Source organism: Ursus americanus, chromosome 15, assembly GCF_024610735.1.
Source record: "Ursus americanus isolate L20-20 chromosome 15, mUrsAme1.1.p, whole genome shotgun sequence".
NCBI lineage: Eukaryota > Metazoa > Chordata > Mammalia > Carnivora > Ursidae > Ursus > Ursus americanus.
The window spans coordinates 39,390,189-39,398,937 of record NC_142141.1 but is presented as its reverse complement, the minus strand read 5'-3'; positions in this window follow the sequence as shown (position 1 = coordinate 39,398,937).

Sequence of the window (8,749 nt, the reverse complement as noted above, 5' to 3'; positions counted from 1 at the left end):
TAGAGTTCTTGGTAATCAAATACGCAGGAACAATTTTAGAACAGTGACAGCACAGTTGTAACCAGCATGTAACTCAATCTGTAAAGAAAAATTTTGTGAAGTAAAATAGGTACCAATACCAAAATACGTATCAAAATGTGTCAGATAGGTGCGCCTAACCCAAAATCTGCAAAGACCGATTGAGTCAGGAGTACTGAGGCAGGTTAGGGAGGTAGAGCGGTGGGCTGAGTTCACAGGAACCTTCTGTTGGCTCACCTGTCCAATGAGTCCCCTCGCCTCACTTCTTCACCTTCATTACAGCGAGGGACACCTGCGTCCCACTTAGCCCCCCGTGCCATGACTGATAGACCAGTGCCCCTCAGATCGCAGGGCATGCGAGTCACCAGGACATGGCATGAAATACAGATCATTCTGTAGGTTCCAGGCTGGGTTCGAGACGCTGCATCTCAAGCTCCCAGCTGCTACTGAGAAGCACACTTTTGGGAGAAGTCTTTCATTCTGCTCAATTTAGCTTAAAAAAAAAAAAAGTCAAACTGTATAAGTAAATGGCTTATGAAGAAACCAGCTTCTTGTTCTTTTGACCCTCACGTAATCCCACTCCCCCAGACAACCACTTTTAGCCACGCTGGTATATGCCCTGTTCCTGTTTCTAAAGATGGCTGCTCTCTCTTGGTTCATCACTTTAGAACCCCTCAAACATATTGACTTCTCCTGTTTGAAAAGATGAGGAGTTTAGTCACACCCCATCATCTCCATCCTTCTAATATCTCACCTTTTTGTTAAATCCATATTAAGTGTTATTTTTACTATGTTCATAAATGCTATTGCTCTAATAAGCCAGAGTTTTCTGTGATTACATTATTTTCTAGCACAATTTTTTGTTTTATTGGAGTTAATAATGATCTCTTTTTAAAATATTTTCTTTGAATATCTGACTTGACCAGCTCTGTTTTATTCCTTTCACTCCGGTTTTCCCAAAAGTCAAAATTTTTCCAGCATTATTGAGATATTATTGACATATATGTGAGTTTAAGGAGTACAATGCAATGATCTAATACACATATATATTGCAAAATGATTATCACAATAAAGTTAGTTAACACCTCTTCATCCCTTCACATAATTTCGATCTAAAAGTCAAATTGGACAGACAATTTACTGGTTCCATTTATCTTGTGAGACAAGCCCCCCCCCCCCCATTCCCGCCTCCTGCTCTAATCGGGGCTCGTGGCAGCCCTCCCTGTGGCAGCCCCCACTCTCTAGCATGGTTGGTCCTCTTTCCTGGATTCCATGTTTTCCTTTTTCCGGGCTAACTACTTCCTGTTGGTGGACAACATTTCCAGTTGCTTTTCAAAGAAGGATGCATATGATTCTTGATTGAAAACAATTATTTTTCTCAGAATTGAGAAGACCTTGATCCCATTTTCTTCTGCCTTCTAGTGCTCCTATGAGGGATCCGTTCCTACTCCCGTTCTTTTGTATGTCCCCTGTCATTTTCTCTGAAAGGTTAGGTCTCTTATTTAGCCTGATCGTTCTGAAACTTCACGATGATGGTGTAGGTCTTTCGACTTCCAGTATAGTGAGCAGCCTTTTCTTTCCGGAGATCTGTATCCTTCCGTTCTGAGAAATGCTTTTTGTGTTGCCTTTGATGGTTTTCTCTCCTATTTTCTGTTCTTAAGGGACCCTCTATTATTTAGGGGTTTGTTTGTTTTTAGTTTCCAAGAGTTCCTTCTTGTTCTTGTGTTACTCCTTATCTTAAAGCATCCTATTCTTGTTCCTTGAATTCAATTTCTTTTCTTAGGGTAGCTGTTTAAACAACATTCAAGTTTTGTTTAGCACACTGTATTATCTCCACTTTCTTCTAAGTTTGTATGGTTATGTTCTGGTCTCTGTCATATTGTAAGTATGCCTAACTGCCAGAGATCCTTGTTGAAGAGTGAAGCGCTAAAATATGTATTAGAAGTGCGGGCGCACTTGTGTGTGTGTGTGTGTGTGTGTGTGTGTGTGTGTGTGTGTGTGTGTGTGTGTGTGTTACAGAAAGTGGTTATAGGCTGGAGGACTCAAGGAATTAATATCTGGTGGGCAAATTATCTTCTCGTTCTGTTCTGTTCTTAGTGGAACTTCTATTATTTAGATGATCTACTTTCTGAGAGTTCTCCTTAACTTTCCCATTCATTCTACCGACTTTTAAAAAAATATTTCAACTGTCACTTTTTAAGTTGTCAGAGTTCTTCCTTGTTCTTCTCCTGTTTCCTTATATTATAGCATCCTGTAGGGGGCATTAAGTTTCTTTAGAGAATTTTCTTCCAATCTTCCTGTGAGGTAAGCCTTTCACTTACACTCCCATGGCCAGAATACTACCCCATCATAGCCCTCCCCTGACTCTGCTGTCCCTGCGGTCTCTCAGGGTCTTTAAGGAATAAAGCCAACCGTCTTCTGGGAGGGCAGGATGGAAAGATGCAGACAGGAGTCTAACTGGTCTCGATGCACTTTCAAACAGTACCTTTATATTTAGTTCCCTTTCGTCCCTTGTACGTAATCCTCTAATTCCTGAATCCTTCTGGGTTCTTCAGGGCAAATAGCCTTGCTACTCCTACCCTTTTCAAGTACTTAAACTTGACCTTCCTTTTCCCTGCTGCATCATTTCCCAATGCCCCATTTACTTTCCATCTTCAGATGTTGTGGTTTTGGTTACTGATGTCTCCTTCTAGGGGGCAGCCTGCTACTTGCCTGTCCAACTTCTTACTTCCTGAACTCAGATTTTGTTAGGGAAGTCACTGTGCCCTCGTTAAGAAGCTCAGCTTCCCAGAGGTTTTTGTTGTTGTTGTTGTTTGTTTTTTGTTTTTCCAGTGAGAGTACTCATGGGATACATCTGACCAATGAGATAAGAATGGAGGTCCTGGGTGGGAGTTCTTGGAAAGCTTTCTAAAGAGGACAATTTTTTTTCCCCTTTCCCTGCTCTTCTTGTCAATTCCTTCTTCCTTTTTCTGCTTGGAGGCAATTCAGCAGCCATCATGCACCCCACAAGGCGACCATGAGAATGAGAGCCACATGTTCATTGAAGAACAGAATGATAGAAGGACCTCAGCTCACTGGTGATGTTGTGGGTCGGCTGAACCTGCCCAGACTGCCAAACTCTGGATTTCTCCTATGAAAGAAATAAACACACGTTTGATTAAATTCCTATGGTCACGTTTCTGGTTCATTATAGCCGAAGTAATCCCCAACTCATACACTTCCTTTCATCAAAGATGCACATGTGTTTTGATCTTTGTTTCAAGGTCATTATTTGAACTACCAGGCTGGAGGTAGTTTCTCTGCTTTAGGATCTCATCTACAATGGAAGAGTGTAGTCTTCCAATTCCTTCTATTTTCCCCATGCCCCAGGCCACCTTTTGCTTTTCTTCCTCACCAAGCCTTGACTTCCATGGCTGATCACTTGAATTTCTTTCTCACTAACACTCTCAACTTCCAAGCATCATTGCTCAGTTTGACCCATTGAACAAATACTTAACCTTTCTCCATGCCTACAGCCAAATGACTGAGCACTGTTAGGAAAAAGTATAGAACTGTAAGAATTGGTGCCACTTCCAGCTCATAATCTCCAGCTCAGATGCACAATAATTTATCTTCATGAGTAGTTTCTTTATCCAGTCCCTCAGGAACTATCACTACTTTCTTCAAATCTGCTGCATCTCTCTCAGCTTAAATCTATCTAAAAGCCTATGGAAATCATGTGACTATGTTTTCAAATGTCACTTCACACTTTATCTACCCCCCTCTCAGTAGACTACTAGCTCTCCTCCTACTTCATTAAATCTGGAAATCTCTATCAGTGATTCCCTCCTTCGCTCCAGTGAATGAGGTCTTCTTCCTTCTCTTTTTAAGACCAACCAGTCTACTGGAGCTCTTGGTCCCATGGGAGAAAGCATGGTCTAGAGGCAAAGGTATGAGCTTTGGAGCCAGACATGTGGGTTAATATCCTAACCCTGGCACTTACCAGTTAGGCAAGTTCATTTAATTTCTCTGAGCCTCCTATCTATAAACCATAGATAATACCTCTTTTATGAAATTGTTATAGTCAGTAAGTTTTTTATGTGGTGTAAGAAAAGTAATGTTCTCATTTTCTCCAGTACTTTGCTACAATAGTTATTCCTGCTCTATCACCAACTTCTCCCCTAATCGTTTTCTACCTCTCAGCCCCAAAGCACCATCTTTTCTATTCCACTGTATTGTGTTCTTGTGTATTCTGACTTCAGCTCCCTTCACACCATTGAAGGGGTGCTTGCCAAAGACCAGAGATACTCTGTGCTGCATTTGACCGCTCTCTCTGAAAGAATTCATGTGTTCAGTGGAGAAAATAACCCATTAGGATCCAACTATGGAACTGGGGCTTCATTAGGCAGTGATCAATAAGGACCTTGTCCTCATGGAGTTCACAGTCTAGCAGGAGAGGAAGAAATCAAATACTTACAGTCCCAATGTACATTGTGAAGGAGGAAGCATTAGGACAATGGAAACAGACATTATCTGCAGAGTCATGGAAGGCAGCTCAAGAATGAAGGCCTGAATGAAATCCGGAGCTGTGGAGATGAGAGCGAGGGACTGATGGAAGAACTATCAGCGAAGAAGTGACGAGGCAGGGATTCTGTGGAATTGATTTAGATTTACAACGGCCTGCTCGAGGTGACATTTGTGTGTTGATTTTGAAGCTATAAAGTCATGTGCTTTCTCTAGGCTCCTAAACTATTCAATCAGGGAGACTTAGATAAGCCAATTTCTTCATGGCATGAGTTCTTGAAGTGCATTAAAAATCTCCTGTGATGGGGGCACCTGGGTGGCGCAGCGGTTAAGTGCCTGCCTTCGGCTCAGGGCGTGATCCCGGTGTTGTGGGATCGAGCCCCACATCAGGCTCCTCTGTTATGAGCCTGCTTCTTCCTCTCCCACTCCTCCTGCTTGTGTTCCCTCTCTCGCTGGCTGTCTCTGTCAAATAAATAAATAAAATCTTTAAAAAAAAAAAAAAAGAATCTCCTGTGATGCCAGAACTCCTTTTATCAAAGGGGGCTTGCCTCTGGCTACCGATGTAAGGAATTCACTCTGGGAAAGCCTCATCTAGGAGTCCGAAGCAGTGAAAATTTGAGGCTATTTTAATTTCAGGCAGCAGAGGGCAACCTTGCCCTCCTTATCCAGATTGATACAGGCTTCAGAGAGGGTTATAGTAAAATCAGTTAATATCACCTTAGTGCTAGTTTGAACTTCAAGGTGAGAGTCTTCTGTTTCCTCCATGGTTACCCCCCAAGTTTATCTCCATTACTGCGGAAAATTAGCTGTGAGAATTGTTGGAATAAGCTGCCCGTTGAGGTGTCAAAACAAGCTCAGGCTGGAACATCTTTCTGAGATGCCCACTTACTGGAGAAGCGTAATGGAATCAAACAGTATTATTGCATTATGTTTACATCTTAAAACAGGACCTTGCACTGGTCATTCTCAGCTTCTCCTCATTATAACCATACAAGATTATGTTTCATGCTTGTATGTATTTATCATAAATTAAATGTCAGCTCATTTAGAAAAACGAGAAAATATAAATAAGGAATAAAAGACTCATAATTTCAAAGCATGGATCATTACCATTATACTTTCCTGTATATCCATCCACACTATTATACTTATGGATAGGATTATATGTTATCAGTTTAATTACCTGATTTTCACTTTTGATTTACATCCCAAACATCATTTTAATGTCTACAGAATGGATCAATAAATGGCTAAAACACATAAACTTTTTTAAGATTTTATTTAATTTAGAGAGAGAGCACAAGCAGAGGAGGGGCAGAGGGAGAGGGAGAAGGAGGCTCCCCACTGAGCAGAGAGCCTGATATGGTGCTCGATCCCAGGCCCATAGGATCATGACCTGAGCCGAAAGCAGTTGCTTAATCGACTGAGCCACCCAGGCGCCCCTAAAACACATAAATTCAATAAAATTTCTACACTTGAGCATTTAGCATTCCAGACTTCTAAACTTATATACAGGGATTTTAAACCAACTTGCAATGCAATCTTCTAATTTATTTTTGTTGATGTTGAAAAAAGCTTTCTCTTTTTTTCATTATTTCCCTATTCATATTGTACATTAACTACGGTTATGTTTCTCTCCATACCTCTCTGCAAGTTCATACAGTAATGTACAACCATCTGTGCACTTACATAGGATTTTTTAATAAACAAAAAAAATAGCATTATTGGATATACATCTTGCTTCTCTTGCCTAACAGTATATGGTGGCAAAACCTTCAGGTGATGGGTATAGATACAATTTATCCTTTTAAAAAGCTGTAGACAATTCCATTATAAGACATAGTCGCTTACCTAACAAAGAAAGACAACTTTGCCGATCTGAAGGGTAAAAAGTGCTAAGTCATTATTCAATGATTTTCTTCTCCTAGAATGAGGATATAAACTAAACCTGTTGAATGAGAGATACATGCATTACTTCCAATTTGAGGATGAGAGATGGCAGAGCCATAGCTGAGCCTGGAGTTTGACGAAGTGTAAAATGAATTTGCCGTCAGGCAGGGTAGCCGTTGATGGTGATGCACACTGTGGCTGTCCCAGTGGGTTGTGACCCCGAAGTCTTACTTCCCCTCCTGCTGCCCCGGCCATCCTGCACATCCAACTCTGCCTTGGGCGGCTCCATCCCCGTGTCCAAACTTGACTGGAAAGGCAGCAGGACAGACGAAGAGGCCCTGCTGATTCTCATCTGTGGCCAGAAAATACGAGAGGACAGAAAACTTTGTGATACCTAGAGTTACTATTATAATAAGTGATTGGAAGGAAACACATCTTTCTATGGCGTGATTCCCTAAAGAGGATCAGTAAAGCCCTTTTGCTAAGGGACCTTGCAGGAACATTTTAACATGTTCATTTTAGCTAAATGAGGGGTGTCCTGGGATCAGCAGCTGGGGATTAGATACATAGGGAAGGAACCGGCAAGGGGGGATAGAATATAAGGGTTTGGGGTTTGGGAAATAATTCCCCTTTCTCCCTCTCCTGGGTATGGAACCAGTTGGGAAAGAGAAAGTCCAGCCTCTGGAGAGCCCATCATTACCTTCATCACGGGTAAACTGCTCAGAGCACACAGCGCCGTGTCTGTATGGCCACAGGCCGGCTGCCCCTTCTCTGCAGAGGTAGCAGTAAATTCCTCCACCTGGTCCAGGCAGAGTTGCAACACGCTCATCCGAAAAAACGTGAGGCAGAGCATTTTCTGGACTAGTTGGCGTACAGCAAGGGGAAGGGGGCAGGGCTAAGAGAGGCGGCTCTTCCTCGCACTCCCCCACCAGCTAACCTGCTCCCTTCGTTGAGGCGTGGGGAATAAAGAGAGGTGAAGAGAGGAACCCGGGGATTGAGTCTAAAGAGGAGGGAATTAACATTCCATCAACAGTTGTTGCTTAGACTGTCATTCAGAGACGCTCCAGCCACTGAGAATGCCCAGGTCGGTTACGAAATGCCCGTGTGGGTGTTTAGGCTGCAAAGGTCAAAGCTTCAGACCAGGTCTCTTCTCTGAAATGTAAATGGGACTCTGAATTTTTTTCTGTAGCCACTACTTTCAAAAGTACCTGCTGTTTGAAACCTTACCTGCTCACAACTGACTGCATAGACAGAGGCCCAAGGGCTTTGTTTATGCGATCTGGAATGAATAGCTTCCATACACCAGCAATTCTCAGCAGCTGCTCATGCATTAATGAGAGAAACAGCGCTTATGTGCCCAAATCTCCACCTGGGGCTGTCCTGGGAGATGTGTAAGCTGGGTGTGAGCAGGTGTGGCTGCTGGAGCCAGAGGCTGGGGGCCTGGGTTCCAAACTCCAGCTCTGCGCAGCTAGAAGTGGTGACAGCCCTCCTCCCTGTAGGCTTCAGTTCCACTTCCTGCACAGAACGAGGGGGTTGAATATGGTGGCAACGCTTCCAGCTTAACATGGGTTCATTTTAAATATACGAAAGGGTTACTCATTACTAATGGTGCGCCTATGTTTGAAAAAAACTCAGCAAACTGGAGTGATGACATTTCAGACAATGAATAAATATTTGTCAATGACTGAATGGACAATTACTGTTCTCTACCAGGATTCTTAGCAGAAAACAATGGAACCCTCTCCAACTAGTTCAAGTAGAGTGGAGTTTATTAAAGGATACCAAGCCGTTCAGAGAGCCCGCTCTAAGGAGGGATTCTGCCCTCACGTCTCCAAGAAGGCTGCCTTGTAAAGCTGGGCATCTCTCCCCATAATCCTCCTGCTCTCTTTGCCAGTGGATTCTCATGGTGCCGCCTTCTTCCTCGTGAAAATCTTGCTCCCTGTGCTCTCGTTGCAAGGGAGGTTAGCAGAGGGCTTCTACCTGGAGGAGATAACATGCAGAAGGGGGGAAATTGTGCCGTGGTTGGAGGAACAGAATTCAAAGTCTTAAGTGACAAAAAACATGACCAATGTGTATGGCCACTGTTGCCATCTTGTCCCACAGGCAGAAATCCTGGGGACTGAAATTTAATGCATCAGAATGCATTTGATTTGCACGTGTGTGCCCACACATCATGGAACCAGAGAACCATCCTATATTAATTTGCCATTACAGTTCTTGTAATAAATACTTTCTTTAAAAAAATTCAGTTCTGGCGAGTGGAAATCATTACTGTGTTCATGGCTCTGGAAAAGGATACATTACATTAAATTCATTATTTACTATTAATTCAGTATGC